A 21,191-nucleotide genomic window follows, 5' to 3' on the forward strand; every position below is an offset into this window, starting at 1 on the left:
TACCCCAATAACAGAAGTGACCTATGAAGTAAAAGTGGGTGCTAGCCATGAACAACAGAACAAACAACAGGTATAGAAACCAACAACAGAAATTGATCTCAAATGTAGGCAGGGACTGGATTTCATCTCAATCATTCCCCTCTGAGTCTCTAAGACTTTACTCAGTGCCTTGTAAAGTTGGATGGATGGATGGATGGATGGATGGATGGATGGATGGATCATGGAGAAACCATAGCCTTCAAGGCAAGTAGTGCTAAGGGCCCCAAGTGAGGCACAAGGAATGACCATGGGAGGCAGGGAGGGGAGAAACAGACTTGGGAGTCAGAGTTGAGTTCAAGTTTGAGCTCGGCCTCATTTCTGATTTGGCTATTTTTGACTTTGACTAAATTGCTTCCTAGGCTTCAGTTTCCTTACTGTAAGGACAGCTTTGTAAGTTTGTTGTAAGGATCCAAGAAGAAGTTTTGTGTATAGAACTGATACAATGCCTGGGACATGCATGTTAATACTTAACACTCTGTTAATATTAACACTCCATTAATACTCTTTTGGTTTTATCACTGCAGGAGGTGAGGGGAAGAAAAATGATCTGCCAACTGAGCATGAGAGCCTTATGGAGAAGGGGCTACTGAGATATGTGAGAGCTCAATGGGGGACTCCTAGATGAACAAGGTAAGGACCCTGCTCTAGAGAAACTAGGAAGGGGAGTGAGGGAGATAGATGAATTCTCATCCAAAAGTCACATTTTTAAAAAATGAACAAAAGTGAAACTAACGTATGATGAAAATCGTATGCAGCCAGAACCAGACGAAGAAGAAGCAAAAGCAAGTGTAGTCAAGGACTGACTTATTCAACTCACTAAATTCTGAGGATGGTGGGGAAATGCCCAAGCCCTAGGGAAGGGAAGAGACTATTCCAGAAGTCTTCACAAGTTGGAACTTGAGATGAGGTTTAAGATATATCTGGAAAGATCAAGAAGGAGGGCACTCCAGGCAGGGGGTGTGAAGTTGCAAAGTTAAGCCTTAAAAAACTCTTAGCCTCCTTGGCCCCCTTTGACAAATACCATAGGCTGGGTGGCTTCAACAACAGACATTCATTCCTCACAGTTCTGGAGGCTGGGAAGTCTAAGATCAAGGCATCCGTCGATTCAGTTCCTGGTAAGGACTCTCTTCCTGGTGTGCAGATAGCTGGCCATCTTACTAGGTCCTCATATGCCACACGGAGAATGAACTCATGTCTCTTCCTCTTCTTCTACGGATACATCAATCCCATTATGGGGGCCCCACCCTCAAGATCTCATCTGAACCTAATTACCTACCAAGGGCCACATCTCCAAATACTGTCGCACTGGCGGTTAAAGCTTCAATACGTTAATTTGTGGGGAGGGACACAGACACTTAGTCCACACCAGAGACCCAGGTATTGGGCAAGGGAGCAAAAAGGGAGACTATAGTTTTGCAAGTGGCTTCCATTTTCACTAGGTTCTGTCTTCACTTGGGACTTTTATGGGCTGTAATTCTAGCTCAGCTAGGGGCACACAAACCTGGTTTTGTATTAGAAGTACCTACTTCCAGGGGTGCCTGGGTGACTCAGTCGGCTGAGCATCCAACTTCAATTCAGGTCACCATCTCACGGTTCTTGGGTTCAAGCCCCACATTGGGCTCTGCACTAACTGTGCAGAGCCTGTTTGGGATTCTCTCTCCCCCCCCACCTCTCTGCCCCTCCCCTGCTTGCACCCTCTCAAAATAAATGAATAAACTTTTAAAAAAAATTTTTAAAGAATTAATTACCTGCTTCTATTTCCTTTTCCAACTCAGAATCCTGGGCTCTGCCCCAGATAGACTAAAGTAGAATCTCCTGGGACAGAGCCAGGAAATCTGGATTTTTTTTTTTTCATTTCCACAAGGGATTGTTTTTTATTGAAGTAAAATCACATAACACGAAATTGACCATTTTAAAGTATACAGTTGAGTGGCACTTAGCACATTCACAATGTTATGCAACCACCACCTCTGTTTACTTCCAGAATATATTCATCACCCCAAAAGGACACTCCCTACCCATTAAAAGGAAACCCATATCCCATTGCCCCCACCCTCCCCAGCCCCTGGCTTTCTGATTCTATGGGTCTGCCTGCTCTGGTTATTTTGTGTAAATGGAACCTACAACAGTCATCCTTTTGTGTCCGTCTTCTTTTAGTTAGCGTGACGTGTTCAAGGTCCATCCATGTTGGAACACGAATCCGTGCTTCATTCCTTGTTATGACTGAATAATATGACACTGCATGAACAGACCACATTTTGTTTATCTGAATGGTGGACATTCAGATTGTTCTCACCTATTGCTGACTGTGAATAGTGCTGTCCCTAGGTAATTTGGAAAATTGCCTTTTGGGAACTGTACTCAGGTTATAATCACTTAAAAAGGCCACAGTTCTCAAGCTTCAGCATGCCTCACTCACAATCACCTGGAGAGCTTGCTAAAAGATATAGATGCCAAAGCCCCTCCTCCACATATTCTTGATTCAGTAGATTTGTGTGGGGCCTGGAAATAATTTTTAATGAGGCCCCTGCCTCTCATCCCTAGGAACTGGGATGCAGGTGGCCTATCCACCATTCCGGAAGGCACAGTGATTTAAAAGGAGGTCATCCATGGTTGAATTATGGGTCATTTTTTCCCCTATTTTTTAACACTTGCCAATATTTACCAAATATTCAACAGTGAGCATGTTTTACTTTTATATTCAGGATTATTTGAAATATCAATGAATAGAGAAAAAAGGAAAAGGCCCCAATGTCTCACCTGATTCCCAGTCTCTGCTTCTCTCCAGCCCCACCCCCACCCGCTAAGACTTTACGACCCCCCCCTCTTCCTGCCCTCCCCCAAGCCTAGGCTCTTTCTGAAAAGCACACACACATATTAAGAAAGTCAACATCTGATTTCTATGCACAGGATACTTTGCCTCTGGCATGTCACACAATTTGCTTACTTACTGTGCGCTTTTTGGAGCATCTGAGGAAATCAAAGCTGGGGGCTGGATCTCTGTTTTCCTACAGATAATGGTATTCTCCCACCACCTAAGTTAATAGATTGAGGCTTGCAGGCATTTATGAGTGGTGTCTTTAATATGGTTCTGGAATATTTGCCCTATAAATTCTTAAGAACAGACTTATAGATTGCCTATTACCAGCATTATGGGCTATTAATAAATCAGTTACAGCCACGTATTTTTTTAAATTGCATTTTTCCTATCTGTTCACATTCAAAGCAGCTAAAAAATTGGTGAGAGAAGGAACACCCGTGCTGGATGAGGGCTGCGGTTTCCTGTAGGGAGATGGCAGGGGAAGGGAGTTGACAGCGAGGTCTGAAAAGACAGTTTCAAGCAAGGAAGAAAGAGAAGTGAAGGGACCCCACCAGCTGGGTGTTGTTACAATGTTTTAGAGCCACAATCCATCTCCTGGTGTCCTCAGGCAGCAAGGATGAGCCCACTGCTTTCTCTGTGATTCCTTTGCTATAAATCCCCCTGGTATTCCTCTGCTCAGGCTGTTCTGTGTTAACTTTGCTTGTAATGATATGCTGCGTGGTACTGGGGCAGGGGGACCTAAGCATCACCAAGACTCTCCAAATGGTGTGTACAAACACAATCACATGGGAGGGGACCTGAGGTTCTCCAGCTCCACAGCCCCTTCTCTCGGCCGGGGGAAGACCTTCAACCTTCTTCAAGGCCCCTGTCCCAATCTAGAAGCTAGGGAGTCCCCAGGGGATGGCATCTCATTTGTATTTGGCACTCTAGGCAGATGCTGTTTCCCCACCCCCACTCCCCACCCCCACTGCCTCGGCACTGATCCCAGCTGTGGGACTCTGAGGTCCTTTGCCTGGCAGGCATTGCTGTGCAGAACTTACCCCAAACCCTGCCACACAGGAGGACCCCACGCTTGGGACCACAGCACTGCCCCACTCTGCATTATTACACAGCCCTTTTCTCTCAACAGTGCCGAGTTCACGATGACAAAACTAAGAGCATATTTGTTGGTTTTGTTGTTGTTGTTGTTGTTTTCCCCAGAACTACTCTTTCCTCCAACTCCCAGGATTTGGGGTTGGGACTGGATCCCTATTCCTATTGAATTTTTTCCCTACTGTCCATTCACTGGAACATACCTATTTGTCACCTTACAATCTCTTTTCATTAAGCGTCCTCTCCCCCTCCCATGCCATCATGTGTGCATGCTGGCAGTGTCTGAACACCCGTCACTGGGGCTGATGGAGTTGTTTTTTCTGGAAGCCTCTAGTGCAAACCAGTAGGTGCAAATAGAGGGGAAAGCAGTTTCTGGCATAATATACCTTGTGTGACAGAAGAAGCCATTGCTAGCCGCTATTACAAACCAACATGATGCACGCAGTGTGTATTAAGTGCTAAAAGATGTATATTATCTCATTCAAAACCTGCAACAGTCAGAGGAGCTTATTTTTATAATTGTCCCCGAGGCCATGCGGTAAATGGTGTAAAAGGGATTTGAGCCAAGGGAGGAGATTCTAGAGCCCTCACTGGTAACTGCTACACTAAGAAATAAACAGTGAACTATTTTAAAGATCCCACTCCACCAGATAGCCCAGATCCTCCTGACAGGACTCCCACTAGAAGTGTCTGAGCAGCTGCGGGGAATGAAGGTATGCAGGTAACAATCCTCCCATGTGCTAGTGGTGGGGGCACTTAAGGAAAGACACAATACCGTCTCGACAGGCACAACCACATCAATCCACATCTCAGTCCCCCAACCCGCCTGGGTGCTCAGTGTGGCTGAGGCCTCCATTAAAATCTCCCAGCCTGTCATCCACCCTTACATCATCTCCCCTTGGTCCCACACAGCCCTGGAGACCATTTGAGGCAATACCTCTAGCTCCACCCTATTCCCAAAGCCCCTTTTCAGATCAGGTGCCCCTTGGGGAACAAGCCCCTACACATCTTGTCCCGATCTCCCAGCCAGAACAGGGCAACAAGTTGCAATTAACCAGGAGACTCTGAAAATCCAGAGAAACTTCCCCAAAGGTCTCCCCCACCCCAGACACCTGTCACTGGATCAGAACCTTCCTTTAGCAGAATCAGTCCTGGATGGATGAAGGAACTGTCTGCAGAAGACCCCTGTTAAAATGCTGTTTCAGAGGAGAGCCCTTCCTATGGCTTTGCAAAGTTCACTTATCAAATGAGCTCATGTACTGATTCACTCAGCGTCACTCATGCCTACAGGGGTGCGGGACTGAGAATACCTTGTGACAAGAGTGTCCCCTTGGAGAGCAGCAGGCAGAATTCCACAGGATGAGGACACAGGAGGATGGATGACACCTCATTGGGCTGTGGGGCCCTAGAATGTGCGTGGGGGTAGAGGATGGTCTGGGGCATTTAAGGGGGCACCGCAGGGCTCTGGGTATGAAAAACAGGAAGATAGAGCAGGGTTATCTAATGATTTTGCCTGAGGCCGGCACTGCCCCTGCGATGACTTTGTCCTCCAGCCTCTGTCACATCCTCTGGCCTATTTCTCTGAAGATAAGGTCTGGAGTTTAAAACCAGAGGCTTTCAATTTATGTAAACATAAAATCCTCATTGGCAAGATCACTGGGCACAACAGAAAGGCTGGACTGGAAGTCAGAAAACCGGCTCCAGCTCTCACTTGTGTCCCCAGGACAATGAGTCTATCAGCTCCCCTCCAGGGGCCTTGGTTTCCCCTATTGCCTGGATCATGGAAAAGACGCTTGAAGGCGCAGCAGCAGCCATTATGCAACCATGAGGAAGACCTGCCATGAGACGGCAAGTGGCAGAGCAGGAAGATAGAAGGAGCCTGGGTCCCCAAAGACATGCTTCCACATAAAGTGTGGAGACTGACAGCGAGCCTCCTCTTTCCTGGCCCCTGACAGGTTTGTCAGGTCTTCAGTCACTTGCAGCCATTTCTTTTTAAAATAAATATTAACTGAGCATCTACCCGTGGCAAGCAGCTGAGCACTATTACACTGATTATATCCCATTCCTCACAACAGCCCATTTCACAAATGTAAAAATTGAGGAGCAGAGAGGGTAAGGTACTCAAGGTGATGGATACAGTGTGAATTAGAACTTAGGCTCTTAATCACAAAGCATGCTTCACCTTCCTGAGCCTCAGGTTCCCTCTCTGTAAAACAGGACAGTAGAAGACAGTAAAAGTTCTAAGGCTTTGAACAACTGAGACGGACTTCAGTTCAAATCCTACCTCCACCACCTGCTGTTGTGTGATTGGAGCAAGTAACCAAACCTCTCTGAGGTCCAATTTCTCCCTCAAGAACTACTGTCCCCGAGAGAACCTACCTCATAGGATTGTCCTAAGGATTAAACATCAAGGAAAGCTGTTAGCACAGTGCCCAGCACAGAGCAGGCAGCTCTCTGTGGCTGGGAGATAATCTCATCTCTCCCTTCTAGCACAGGACTGCCAAGACATTGGGGACTGGTTCCTTACCAATGCTGAAATAGCCAATGTTATTCCCCAGAGAAAATGTGCTCCTGTGGCTTTCTAGGAACGGGAGAAATTGAATACAGAAATTTTTCATCTGAAACCAACTATTTTTAAAAACAACTGTTTACAACTTGGTTTACTCCTGGCAAGGGTTAGACCAAGGCATCCAGCCCCTCCTTGCTGTGGGTAATGGAGGAGAGAGAAAGAGAGAGAGAGAGAGAGAGAGAGAGAGAGAGAGAGAGAATATCACTCTCCAGGGGCCTCCCCGGACTCCACAGCTAAGCTAAAAACTTAAAAACCTTAAAATGGGAAGGAAAGGGAGAGGCGCAGAAATGAGAAGAAGCAGGTTCCAAGGAGGTTATATAAAAACAATGAAATCGTAATATTTTCCGTGACAGATTTCATCAGTGCCGCCTGAGTGCATTCTATTAAACCTCATTTATTAAATTCTGAGGAACATAATTTAGATATAAGATCCTGGACAAACAGGTTGCAAAATAGCTGATTCCGGACACATCGACATCCCCCCATGCGTGGAAAACAGGCTGGTGTTTTTCATTTTGATGGCCTCACGGGGCTCTCCTGGCACAGCTTGCGTGGGGGAAGGAGACAGTGAGGTGAAGGTGGAGGGGGCTCAGGGCTCTCGTTTGCAGTCTTTCTGCCCCCCTCAACAGCCATTCAGAGGTGTTGTGCTTCCTGTCCTGTAGCATAAGCATCTCTGAAGTTGAACAGGCACACTTAATTGTGTTCTGGAATTTGTGGGCTGAGAGGAAATATACGTGCAGGTGCCAAGAAAGCAATGGACACACACAGCACAAATAGCTTATTTGTTTATCTAAGGGTCTCCCTGGAGCCTCCCAAGACATCCCCCACCCTCCAGAGAATCTCATTTGCTGATGTTTACAAGGCAGGAAGATGCCAGGGTCTTCCTGATGGATGAAACAGATGATATGTTTATTCTGGGATTTCCAGGTCATTGGGAAGTCTCCCTGCCCACACCAAACTCCCAGCCCAAACACCTCCTCAGACCTGCTTTCTAATGCCCCAGTTGCCCCTTAAAAGGAGTGAATCCATGCCGGAGACTGTGTCTGCATTAGTTCATCTACTCCTCTCCTCAGCCCCCTCACAGCACGGATTGTTGGCCCCACTTCATGGATGAGAACACTGAGGTCCAGAGAGACGAGGCAATTTTCCCAGGATCGCTCAGTGATTAAGAGGCAGAACCAGGAATTCAAGCCCAGATTTCACCATTCTCCTGATGGCAGGACACAACATACCAACACTTAGATGACAGGCAGAGCTCCAAATGGGAGGAATCCACCATGCAGGGGCACATAAGGGTTGTGCCCAGGAACAGGGCAAGGGAGATGCTGTAGGGGGCGTCATCCATATAGCAAGCAAAAAGGGGTTATCTTGGTTTCTTGGGCTCCCTGTGGGTTGGTGGATTTGAATAATTTGTGGTGGGCTTTGGGGCATAGAAGCTGTCCCTAGTTGTCTGGTACCTGGCCCTGGCTTGATTAGGGCAGGTGCATGGTGACCCTGGGGCGTGAAGCTCGATAAGGCAACTAGTTGCAGTGGGAACTTAATTACCTGCTCAAGAAGAGAAACTGACCAGCCTCTAGCCAGGGCCTCAAAACTGGGCCAAGACAGAATTTGAAAACAAATAAACATCAACATTACAGATGGGTCTAATTCTAAACCCCACATCTTCTTCCTTTCTCTGTGCTGAACATGCCTGTAGACCTCGGGGTCACCCATCCTTACCCCACATTTAGTTGGTCACAATGTCTTTTGCCTCCACCTCTGGAAAGTCTCTTAGATCAGTCCGCTGCCCTCAAAAGTCATGTTCAGATCTCTTTCATGAACTACAAGGCCCTTCAAGGCAGCATCACTATGGTTAAGAGGAAGGTGAGCTCACAGGTCAGCCCATCTGGGTTCAAGCTGTGATGGCGCCACCTGTTGGCACCAGGACCTCAGAAATCACCTGCTCTCCCGCTGAGCCTCCCCTTCCTCATCTGCAGAAAGGGAATTAAAGAGTGGTCTGCAGCTGGAGGTGGGGAGGCTTAAGCGAGATTGTCTACTGGAAATCCTGGCCCAGAGTGAGTCCTCAGGTAATGTACTCAGCGCTGCTGCTGTTGCTATTGCTGTCATTCTGTCGTCTCCGGTGCTAACCTGCACTTCAACCTCACCTCTCTGCTCTACCCAGCTCTGGCCATACCCCCATGCCCCTACACTGCCATGTCCCTTCTTACCTTTCTTCTGAGGCTGGGATATTTTTCTCTGCACCTTTCCCACTTCCTAGCCCACCCTGTTCATCCTTCAAAGCCCAGCCCCATGGTCACTTCCCCAGAGAAGCCTTCTGGAGCCCCTCACCGGATCCCGGCAGATTTTTGCCTCCTCCTGCCCAGTGCTCCCTCCCTCTCCGTCAAAGTCTGAACCAACCATGTTGCAAGGAGGAAGCGGGGCTCCTACCTGGCTCCCTGACAGTGAGCCCCTCAAGGGAAATGCAGAATCTTATTCACACAGCAGAGTGGTTAAGGATGCAGATCTCGTGCCAGGACACCTGGGTTCAAATTCTAGGTCCACCTGTAAGCAGCTACCTCTGGTGTCCCACCCACACATCCCTGCCTTTGCCACTTTCTCCTGCCGATACCTGCATGTCTTGAGTTGAGGGTCTTTGTCTCATCACAGAGTCTGCTTTGCTGCCTGCAGGGCTGGCCAGAAGTATCAGGGAACAAATGTCCCCCTCTTGACCCCCACACCCTCACCCAGGAGCAGCACTCAACCAACAGCTGCCAGAAGTGAGTAAAGAGATCCCTAATTCTCTCATCTCTTGGGTGGGATATCTCTGAAGTGTGTATTCCACCCGGCTCCTGGAGCTTCCTCAGCGGGATCAAGCCCCACTTGCCCACAGGGGCAGCTGGCTTGACGTATCAGAGTTCTCCAGAGAAACAGAGCCAATGGGACAGTTACATGTAGATCTATGTGTCTATGTCTATAGATAGATAGGGACAGAAATAGTCTATAGATACAGATATATATCTCTATCAATCTCTGTCTATATCTATATGGGGATATTTATTATAGGAACAGGCTCATATGATTATGGAGGCTGAAAAGTTCCACCATCTGCCATCTACAAGCTGCAGACCCAGGAGAGCCAAGGGTGTAATTCAGTCTGAGTCCAAAAGTCCAAGAACCAGGAGTGCCGATGTCCAAGGACAGAAGTCAGATGTTCTAACTCAGGCAGAAAGACAGCAAATTAGCCCTTCCTCCACCTTTTTGTACCATTCGAGCCCTCAAAGGATTGGATGATGCCCACCCACACCAGTGAGCACATCGTTACTCAGTCTATAGATTCAAATGCTAATCTCTTCCGGAAACACCCAGAACTAATGTTTTACCCTCTGTCTGGGCATCCCTCAGCCCAGCCTAGCAGACATACAAAATTAACAACTGTACTTGATAATGCATCTTCAACAGTTGCCTTCCTCCACTCCCTCACCTCCACTCCCCCACTTGCACTTAAATTCTTATCTCAGGGGCTGCTTCTGGGGGGATCCAAATGGAGACACATTACCCTTCTAGCTGCGAGAGCTCGGGCATGTTACTTAAATGCTCTGTGCCTCAGTTTCTTCATCTGTAAGTGGGAATAATATTATTTATGGGATTGTATTATGAGGAAGAGGTGTGCTACATTGTATGTGGAAAAAGTGTCTGCATTACAGAAAACACTATAAATATTAGGTCTTTTATTCTCAAGGTCTAGCAGAGGACCTGGCATATGCGAGGGCTTCAAAAAATGTTTGTTGGTTGAAGCACACTGAATCTCTAGGGATGGAGGAGGGCTGTATATTAAGCCTTTTCATTCTGTGTTAGGTTCTTTTGGTTGCCAAAAACTCACTCAAGCTAACACAAGTAAGGAAGCTTGTTTCAAGGAGGTGCCTACAGGAACAGAGACAGGCATCTCTAGGGAACTGTAGAGCAACCAGCCAGGCAGACCATACCAAGGCAGGAGCATAATGGGGAATATGGAGGTGGTTCCGGTTCCAAGAACAGCCCTAGCGACTGGGTTATCTTGTCCCCCCCCCCCCCCGAAGTGCAGAATGTTCTTCTATCTTCCCTCTAGAGATCTATTGCTATCGTGACTCATCTCATCTCATCTCATTTCTCTCTCTCTCCCTCTCTCTCTCTTTCTCTCTTTCTCCCCTGCCTCTCTTTGCCCAATTTTCTGGTTTCACTGAGGTGACCTAGTTTCTTTCCAGTCATATCTCTTCCCCCTGAGGGTTGTGATCCTAAATGAGAAATAGTCACACAAGTCAAGCTGGTATGAAGGTACCAGCCTCAGAGGTGGTAAAGCAGGACTGGAGAGCACAGCACAGACTTGTCACGAGAGGCAGGAATTCTACTCCTTCCCCCAAGTCTCATGGTGGAGCTTCCTGGAGCAGAACATGGGCTCCCCTGCCAAGCTGCCCCTCACCTGTTGTGCAAGAGGCCCCGGAGGGATGGGGAACAGGTCATTGCACTATGCCAAGCAAGAGCCTTCCAGCAGGGCAACTCTGAAACCAGAACTTGAAGAAGAAGTGGAGAGGGCCACATGGAGACCTATCCACTATTCACTTCCACTGGATAGAGTAAGAAAGGGAGGGGAGAGATGGGCTGAAGCCCTCTCCAGTACTTCCAAAATGGTGGAAGTTATTTTAATGGACCATGGTGGACTAGACAGGAGAGGGAGAGGATTACTTTTCCTGCAGCTCCTCACTGACCAGTTTTGCCCATGTCTGTAGTTCAAATTCCCATGAGAAAGGACCTGATTGGTTCAGGGACTCATCTTCATCTCTGTTTGAGCAGAGTCTCCATAAAAGGACAGCTCGTAGGCCATTGGCCAGCCCACCCCTTAGTGAAACCCCAAATTACATAACTTGTTCATGTATTTGTTTATTGTCTGCCTCCAACCCCACTAGAATGTTCCTGTGAGACCGGAACTTTATCTGTTATGGTCATTTTTTAATCCCCAGCATCTCTAATAATAGTATATGGCTCAAGTAGGAGCCTGATAAAGACTTACTGCACACATGATTGAATGAATGACTAATGCAATGAATAAATAAGTGAACAAGTTTATTAAGAGCCCCGTCTACATCACTGAAGCCTCTTCCCTATCATTCAGGGAACTCAGCTCCACTAGGCAAAAGTTCCACCAGGCAATGAGACCCCACTTACCCAGAAGGCAATTCAGTGAGTTTCTACTGCTATGGCAGTATGCCCCCAAACCCCATCAAAGCAACTTGGCCAAGGATTCCTTCCAACAAAGTGCTGGAATCTTTCTGAGAGACGTTCTGGCCAACACAATTTTCTGTCTTATTCTCTGTCCAGTGATGTTTTAGCCCCTCTTGAAACTGGACCACTGCCCTGATTACCTGCTTCTTAATCCAACTCTGTCTGCACCAGTACCCTTGATTAACATGTTTTCCTGTACACAGTGATGTCTCCCTCCAGCTCACTCACCAGGGCATTCTTTAACAGAAGCCTAAAACCAGCATGCTAATAAAAACAGCTCTTGCAAATAATCCTTTAAAGGGATTCTTAGTACCCAGCTCCTAATAAACTGATGCAAATTAATGACCTTTAGGAGGCCACTAAAAACCCACAACGTCCCTGGTCTCACTATTCTTTTACCCAGAATAAAGTAGAGATGAGGTTACAGATAACAGAAAGCATCAAGACAGATCAGTCCCAAGTTTCATCACACTGAGCCTCAAACAATGTTAGAAGGGGACAGTGCCCTGGAAAGCTCTGAAGAACTAGGATTTACTTCATGGTTGCCAAGGGAGATAGTTAGGGATGCCCCAAATGAAGGAATTTTGTCCTATCTTCCTCAGCATTAGTCAGAGGGTCTGGGAAGGCTAAAGGATAAGCCTCTGGTGAGCTGCACATAATGAATAAGTAAGACTTTTACAGTTATTGTGAATATCAGAGATAATATGTGAAAATTGCCAGCACATAGCAGGTGTTCAGTAAATGGTAAATGTTGTGATGATGCAAAATGCACACTGGTGCCTTTAACAGCAGAGACCTGGAGAAAGAGGCTTCTCAGCCCAGGATCTGGAGTATCTTGGCACCAAAGGACTTTCTGCACTCAGCCACAGTGGAGACTTCAGAGCTACAACATTTGCAGCTCCTGAACATGTCTGCAAGGGCATCTAAGACCAAAAGGACCAACACAGGATGGTCCTAAGTTAACTACCTCGTTGAGAGGCCAGAGTAGAGCCTCCTGCCCAGAGAGTGGAGGTCAGGGTGAACCTCTCCAAGTCTGTGAGTCTACCCTGGACCAGCCCTTCTTTGTACTCCTCTGCAAACTCTCAGTGCCCTCTCCGGGACCCCTTCTCACCATCCCTGACCTCTGATTTTCAGCGTTAGGCTCACCTCCTCCAGGAAATCTTCCTAGGCATTTGCAAGCTACATATTCTTTTTCTCATCTCTATGTCCCCATAACACAGTCTTCAGCAAACAATCTAGCCTCCTCTTTTAACATTACGCGTCACTGGATTTAGGTCTATGAGATTTAGAGACCCCTTGAGAGCTGAGACATATGAGACTGGCTCATATGTTTCATGTAGCCCCCTAGAAATCTTGTGAAATGGTGATTCTGATTCTGTACATCTTGGGTTGGGTCTAAGACTCTACATTTCTTTTCTTTTTTTTTAATAAGACTCTACATTTCTAACCAGCCCCCAAGTGACGTTGCTCTAGACCATCTATTACAACACTGTTTCTTCAAACTTTTAATGTTACCTATTTTAAAATATAGAGAATCAAGTTTACTTCAGGAGCTCTCAGAGCCCTCCACAGGCACTGTGAATCTCCAAGAGAGGGATACAGTGCAGTGTCTCCCAAGAGAAACCTCGGTTCAAGATACTATCCTCTGGTATTTATCTCCTGATCGGACACACAGCAATCATTAATAACAAGAGCAAATATCTATTTCCTCCTTACTATGGGCCAAGAGTTTTACATGCACCATCTTATTTAATTATTCCGCTGACCTCTATGAAGTAAGCACTATTGGGATCCCCATTGCGAGGAGGAATTAGAAACTAGGAGAAGGTAAGCCATTTGCCCAAATGTGTGTGGGAGTCAGGGATTGGGCCCCAGGTGTCTCACTCCAGGGCCCTCCTCTTCAACTACCCACTTGACCTCTAAGCTTGGGCCCAGAGACCTTCTTCTTCCATAAATAATGGATGAGGGGGCAAACTTAGGACAGGTAACTGTCTCAGCTGCTATCAGCTTTAGTTTGTGTACTCTTTTACATGGCTCTTTTACAACGTGGGTTGGGTTTTTAAAAAAATATTCCTATGGTGAACATTTATTAATCACAGATAAGAAAAGAGCACACTCCTGTTTTAGCTCAGAGTGTATCTGACTACTGCAAGTAACAGTAGATAAATATGTGTTCTAATCACATTACAAGAAGTCCAGAGGTAGATAGTTAGTGACTTTAGTTCAGCTACCAGGAACCCTGGTCCTTTCTTTCCTTCTAGGTGTCATGGACAATAACAGAGAAAGTGCATGTCTTGGCTGTGGGAGAGGTTAGTGTAATCACCGTTTTCATCTAACCTTCGATTTGAAAGACATTTTAAGATCTTTCCGTGTGTCAACCAGTGGGCTTTGAACAAAATGAAAAAACACAACCCATTCTATGGGATGGATAAGATTATGCAAATAACTAATCTCCCAATTATGATACCGTCTAATGACTATTATTCATTTCAGCCCTGGCTTTCTGTAGAAAAGATCTGAGGAGCTAATGCACTGTGATAGGTATTGTAAGAAAAGTGAGCCCGGGCCCATGAAAGCCCAGAGAAAGGGCCTCTTGTCTCCCTGGGGGGGTGAAGATGGTCAGGAAGGGTCAGGAAAGGGATGAATCTGAGTCTTACAAGGCAAAGAGAAATTAGCCAGGCAAGAGAAGTTCAAGTAGGTACAGCATGCCAAGCAAGCCAAAAGAAAAAGAAAAAAGAAAAAAAGAAAAATGTGAATACTGAGGATGTTTTCACCTGTACCCTGTTTTAGCTTTAAAAACAGGGTGGCTGTTTTGGGTTTTGTTGGGGGAGAGATTCCCCCCTCTTATAGAAAAGGAGTACAGGGGTAGATGATCCAGAGTTATTTCCATAGATCAAACATGCAAGCATCTTGGATCAACCTGTCTGCAGTCTCTTCACCCTCCCCTCATGGTTGTAAGATGACTCCAACTGCTCCGGACATCACAAAAGGAGAGAATACAGGTCTCTCTCTCTCTCTTTTTTTTCCTGTGGCTTCTTCCCTGACATCTTTGCCCTTTCAGGCAAAGTTGCTCACTTTGTAATGTAACACACAGTATTTTATGCACACGTGCCAAGGAGTTAAACTAGGTAAGATTCACTGGAAACATATAAAGTTTGTAACAAAACTGTATGTGAAGAAACACTGTCATCTTGAAATGAAAGGGACAGAGAGAATACAAGGTGAAAAAAGACATTCAGATCACCAAATTTCTTCAAGCAGGAGCCAAGCTGAGAAAACTCCTTGGTGCAAACACATACCATATGTAAAACAAAGGATGAGTCAGACAGTGGAACTAGAAGGTGGAACCAAGAGCCATGGAATGTTACTCCCAAGCCCTGTGTTAGAATCAAGGAACTGCCAACTTGTGACCAGCTGGGTTGCAGAATTTCTATGGGCCAGTGACCCTGTGTGCTTCACACATTTTCCCCTTTGTGAACAAGAATGTCTACAGTGATTATTCCATGCCTGTCCTACCACTGTCTCTAAAGATAGCTTGCCATCAGGGGCACCAGGGAGGCTCAGTCAGTTGAGTGACCGACTTCAGCTCAGGTCATGGTCTCATGGTTCATGGGTTCAAGGCCCACATTGGGCTCTGTGCTGACAGCTTGGAGCCTGGAGCCTACTTCAGATTCTGTGTCTCCCTCTCTCTCTCTGCCCCTCCCCTGCTCATTCTCCCTCTCTCTCTTAAAAATAAATAAACATTTCAAAAACACTTAAAAAAAGATAGTTTTCCATCAAATACTGGCTCTGCTGCTTGGTACCTTGGGCACCTCCAGCAGAAGCCTCAATTTCTTCACCTGGGCAATGGCAACAATTATAGTGCCTACCTAACTCATTGGTTGTTAGGAATACTTAGTAACATTACTATGATATGTGTGTATTCACTCCACACAGTGCCTAGCACAGGTAAGTAAATGCTACCATTATTATTTTTCATTATTCTCCCCCGTTCACACTGAACATATCCTTAGCACTTACCATTTTGCACTGGAATTATACCTATCTTCCCTGTTAGGCTCTGAGTGTGGGGAACAGAGAAGATATCTTAGTTATATTTTTATCTTTCACTAAACATAAATAACTCTCGCATGTGGTAGATGCACAGTGTTGAATGAATGAATGAATGAATGAACGAACGAACTATCTGAATGAGTGAATACCCATGATTCTGCTTTTCTTCCTAAGGGCCTTTGGTACTTGAATAGCATGGTTTTCTCTCCTGGATGTTGCTGTGGGAGATGATTTGAGAAAGCCAGGAGTCCTTCCTGTCAGTCACGAGGACTGAACAATTCTGATCATCTGTGATGGTGAGCACTCCAAAGGCAGTCCCTACAGTAGGAAGCCGCTGTGGATGGGATGAAAACCCTGGAGAAGGAAGGGTTCCTCCCAACTGGGAGATACCTGAGTTCCAGAAACCCGGCTCTCTTCAAGCCACTTCCCTTGCCCAAAGCACTCTGCTTAGCCACCCTTCTCCCAGCTCTGTGTTGTGACGGGATAAAGTTCAGTGACTTGAGATTTCTCTTGTGGTCCCAGACAGTTGAAGGCAAAATGGGATGTACATACAAGCATGGATTTATTGACTCTCCTCCAGTGCTTCGGGGAACACTACATTTGGCTAATTTAGGAAGAATATCAAAATCAGGGCACCCATCTGCCTGGGGTCAATTAGGAACAAAACTCTCATGAAGCAATGGGCTATGGTGACTACGGTGACCTGTGACCTCTCTCAGACCCAGGATCTGTAACAAGCATCAACGACAGTCCTAGCATAAATGCCAACAACAAATTCCCAGTGTAAATGATGTACCTAAACTCACAGCATACATCACTAATCAATTACAGCACACATTCACCCCAGACACACCTTTTCATCCCATTGATTGAATAAAGTCACTACTAATTGGTTGGGGGTGCCATGCAAGATTAAACCCACTTTCAAGCCCTGACCTAGATATTCACACCACCTGCATAGCCTTCATGATTATAATAATCTCCTGAGCTAGTGCCTCCTTATGTCCCTAACAACATGATCTTAATAGCATCCTGTGTCATCATGGAGCAGACAACTTGCATCTTATCATATTGCCTCCTCTCTCTAGGACTCTCTTCCTTTTCTGAATTGCACTTTGGTGGGACATAATATGAAGCCGTCAAATGAAACTGTATTTACTGTAAGAACAATGTTGAGGATATTGTTCATTATTTTACATAGTGCCTTCTCTATGAGGCTCTGGGAGGGGGGGAAATATGCCTCCTTGATCTTAGAATCAATAATGGATGTGTCTCTCTGGAGCCACCAGATTTTTTTCTGCCTTATGAACCTTGGGCACTCTGTAACTGACATAGTTCCCTCTTTGCAATGGCTACAGGAAGTCGACAGACCAGGAAAGCACTACTTGCCTTATAATTCATGCACTAGCCTCTTTCCTGAACCCATCTAATTTTTCTTTTTCTGTTATTTCCCTCCTTTGTTTTATTTATCTTAATTTTCATTTATTTTATTCTGTTGCTTTTTGTGCGTATTTATAAGCCTCCTTGAATATTTGGGGGAATAAACTTGGTATAAATAAACAGATAGGTAGCTAATATCCAGATGAATGTGAAGCATTGTTCAGGCTTTTTAATATCTAATTCATGTGCAAATGTTGGGGATGGGGGTGCCCCAGACCATGTTTATTGGGGGATTGGAGTAAGACCATTATTTCTTTTCAAACATCCACCCTGTTCTTCTTGCTCTGAGAGACCTAAGAAAGGCGTGTGTGTGTGTGTGTGTGTGTGTGTGTGTGTGTGTATGTGTGTGTGTGTGTGTGTGTGTGTCCTTGATTCCCTGCTTTGCATATGCTCTCACAGACCTGATATTCCCTTAAAGCAACCTAAATCAGCAGGCCCAGAGGCACATAGTTTAACATTAAACATCGAGGGCACTTAAAGCAACAAGATGAAAGAACAGGCACTCTTCCTCTTCCTCATTCTCTGTATCACAGCTCTCTACTGCCGAAAATACTTGTCCAAGCCACTTAACATATGGACCTTGAAGCCATACATACCTGTGTTCAAACCCCCCATCCTGCCATTCAAAAATATATTTACTTAACCTCTTTTTCTAAACCTCAGTTTCCTCTTCTGTAGAACACCTACTTCCTGGAGTGGAAGAATGGCTTAAATGAGATTATATGCAAAAGCATTTGGTACAATGCTCAGCACATGGTGAGTGCTTGACAAGTGATAGCTATGACTTCATAGCTTTTATTATCCTTGTCTCCTTTAACCTTTATAAACTGTAGGCTCTGCTTCACTATATCTGGTGGGGAGAGAGAATAATTTGGTTTATTATACCCTTACCGGCATACAGCCTGGGGTCAAGTACATAGTAGGTGTTTAATACCTAGTGGCTGAAACTCTGGAAGAATGTGCCCCTGGAGACACAAACAGTCAATCCATTTACCATGCCGTGTGCAATATTTCATTATATGGCAGTACTTCCTCTTTCATAGAATGACCTCTCTTCAATTTGTACCAACTACATTCACAGCACCCTCTATTAGCTGGCAGTAGCAACAAATAACCTCCCAAAGTCAGCATGTGATTTTCTCTGAAGGAAAGCAAAGGAAGAAAATGTACATGTATGGAGTCCACGTTGTGTGCTGGCCAATGTCCTGGACACGTCCATCAGCTGCACATGAAGCTGTGTGGTTGATGAGTGAACTGCCACATCAGTCTCCACCGGGTCAATTCTCCCTCTGTGTAAATTCTACAGCCCGAGCACCTAACAATCTATATTCTTTTCCAGGTCAAATGAAATGACAAGAGGATTTAAAAAAATGTGTCTCAGAAACCCATAGCCAGAGCCCAAGAAACCAGCAACAGGGAGAGTCCTGGTTAATTTCAAGATGCCAAACAGCCAGCTTTCCATCAATTTCCAGGACCTCATTTTCCCTCCTTCATTTTCAGAATTGATGTTTATGTTTCCACCAGGATAGAGACCAATTCTCCTTGGCATCCTCCGTCAGAGAGAATCAGAAATTTTCCACCTGGGATGCTACAAATTGCATTTCTCAACACAGTTCTGGAATACGGGATATGACCAGCATAACTAATGCTGAGTGATCAAAACTCAGGTGCTCTAACTTTATAAGAATCATCATCAGGCAGTCAGCGTTTCACCAAGGGATGGAACCTCTTGTCCTCCAAGATTCGAAGAGCAAGAAGAACACATCGATCTGGAAGCAGCTCCTGGGGAAAACTGCAGCACTAGGGGGGAGGCTGGGTGAAGACTCTGCCACTACCTCCTGTCTAACTTTAGCTGTGTTGCTGCTGCTCTCAGCCTCAGTTTCCCATTTTTGGAATGAGGACAAAAGCAGGACCCAATTCAGAGGACTAATAGCATTAAATAACAACACATGGGAAGCACTTAGCACAGCGCCCGGCTCATGGGAAGGGTGCGGAAATCTTAGCTATAGTAGGGCTATAGTAGGCAATTGTCTGGTGTTCACCCTTCTCTAAAAGTATCCTTCACTCCACGACCTAGTTTACCCTTGGAAGCCGTAACCACGCCCCCTCCAGAGTTCTCTGCCAATGGTGGTTAGACCAGGAAGGAACGCTCACACAAACTCGACCAATCAGATTCTCTCTCCCAGACACCACGGGTGCAGCTAAAGGAGCTAGTCAGACTCCGCTGGCTGTTTCAACTGAAGAGTATAAATTCAGGAGCCAAGAGGATGCCATCTTCTACCATGTAACCAAGGAAGCAGAGAAAGAGTGTGGAGAAAGGTGTCTCTAGGTCTGGCTACCGGGGGAGAGAATGAGATAATTTGCTTTAGTTTTAGACCTTTTCTGGTTCATGGTTCCAGGGTCCTGGAAGGCCTGGCTGCATCTGTTCCCCCACCGGCTCCTGAGACAGCCCTGTCACTTTCAACAAATCCCACTGTTTCCCTGAGCTAGTCTGAGATCTCTCTTATTTGGAAAAAAGGGTTTTGAGGGGAAAGCAGAGACTCCAGGTTCAAAACTCTTTTCTTGGGAATATGCTATTCCTTAGTACTTAATGAGGGATTCTATGAAGAAGGAAAGGAAAGGGACAGACAAATACCACTTAATGAACACCCATTGGGTACCATCCCCTCTGCTTGGTGCTCTCTCACATCACCATCTGGATGTGAGACATCTCAGTGAAATAGGGACAATCACCAAAACTTTACACAGGGAGCAGTTAAAGCTCAGAGAGGTTAACAAGGTCACACAGCTGAAAACACGGTGGAGCTCACATTCGAACCCAGGTCTGTCTGAACTCATGTAAGTTTTTTCAGAAATCTGGTATTAACAAATCGGGGATTAACTCAAGGTCTCTGCTGCATCATCAATAATCATCTCCACCACCACCATCAAATCACCCATCCACCTCCCCATTATCCCCTTCCCATCACCACCCCTTATCATCACTGTGGTCACCATCATCATTTCTGTATCACTGCCATCACCATCACCATCCTCATCATCACTATCAACCTCACCATCACCACTGTCATCACCATCATTACTATTACTATCATAACTATCATAATCATCACCATCCTCATCACTATCCTCATCACCTCCATCATCATCACCACCATCCTCATCATCACCATCTTCATCATCACTGTCACCATCATCACCATCCTCATCACTATCAGCCTCACCATCACCATCCTCAGCACCACCACTGTCATCACCACCACTGCCTTCTGCATCATCACAAACATCACTGTCACTATCATAACCATCATGATCATCACCATCTTCACCATCATCTCCACCATCATCATCATCATCCTCATCCCCTTCATCATAACCACCATCATCATCATCACTATCATTATTAAAACTATCATGATCACCATCCTCCTCCTCCTCCTCCTCCTCCTCCTCATCACCACCACTGTCATCACTATCACTATCATAACCATCATGATCATCACCTCACCACCTTCTTCATCACCATGACCATCATTATGCATCACCATCATCGCCATCCTCCTCATTATCGCCATCACTATTGCCCTAATGGCTAACACTTATTTAGCAATTCCATTCAGTCACTGTTTGTTTGTTTGATTTTTTTAAGATCAGCTATCATTTATTTAGCGTCCTACTCAATGGTAGTTGATATAGACAGAGTTAAGAAACAATCTTTACCCTCAAGAAGATGGTCATCGTTTGGTAGTTGAAACAGATAAACTACTACAATTGCAATCATATGAAAAGTCCCAAAATTGAGATGGGTTATTGGGCACATTCTTGACTTAAAGGAGGAAGTGATCAAATTTCATTGAGTTAATCCTTTTTTTTTTATGACTGAGTTAATTCTTAAGGATAATTGGTGATCACCACAGAAAATGCTATAAAGGATACATTGTC

The sequence above is a fragment of the Lynx canadensis genome, chromosome D3 (genome assembly GCF_007474595.2).
Source record: "Lynx canadensis isolate LIC74 chromosome D3, mLynCan4.pri.v2, whole genome shotgun sequence".
NCBI classification, from domain to species: domain Eukaryota; kingdom Metazoa; phylum Chordata; class Mammalia; order Carnivora; family Felidae; genus Lynx; species Lynx canadensis.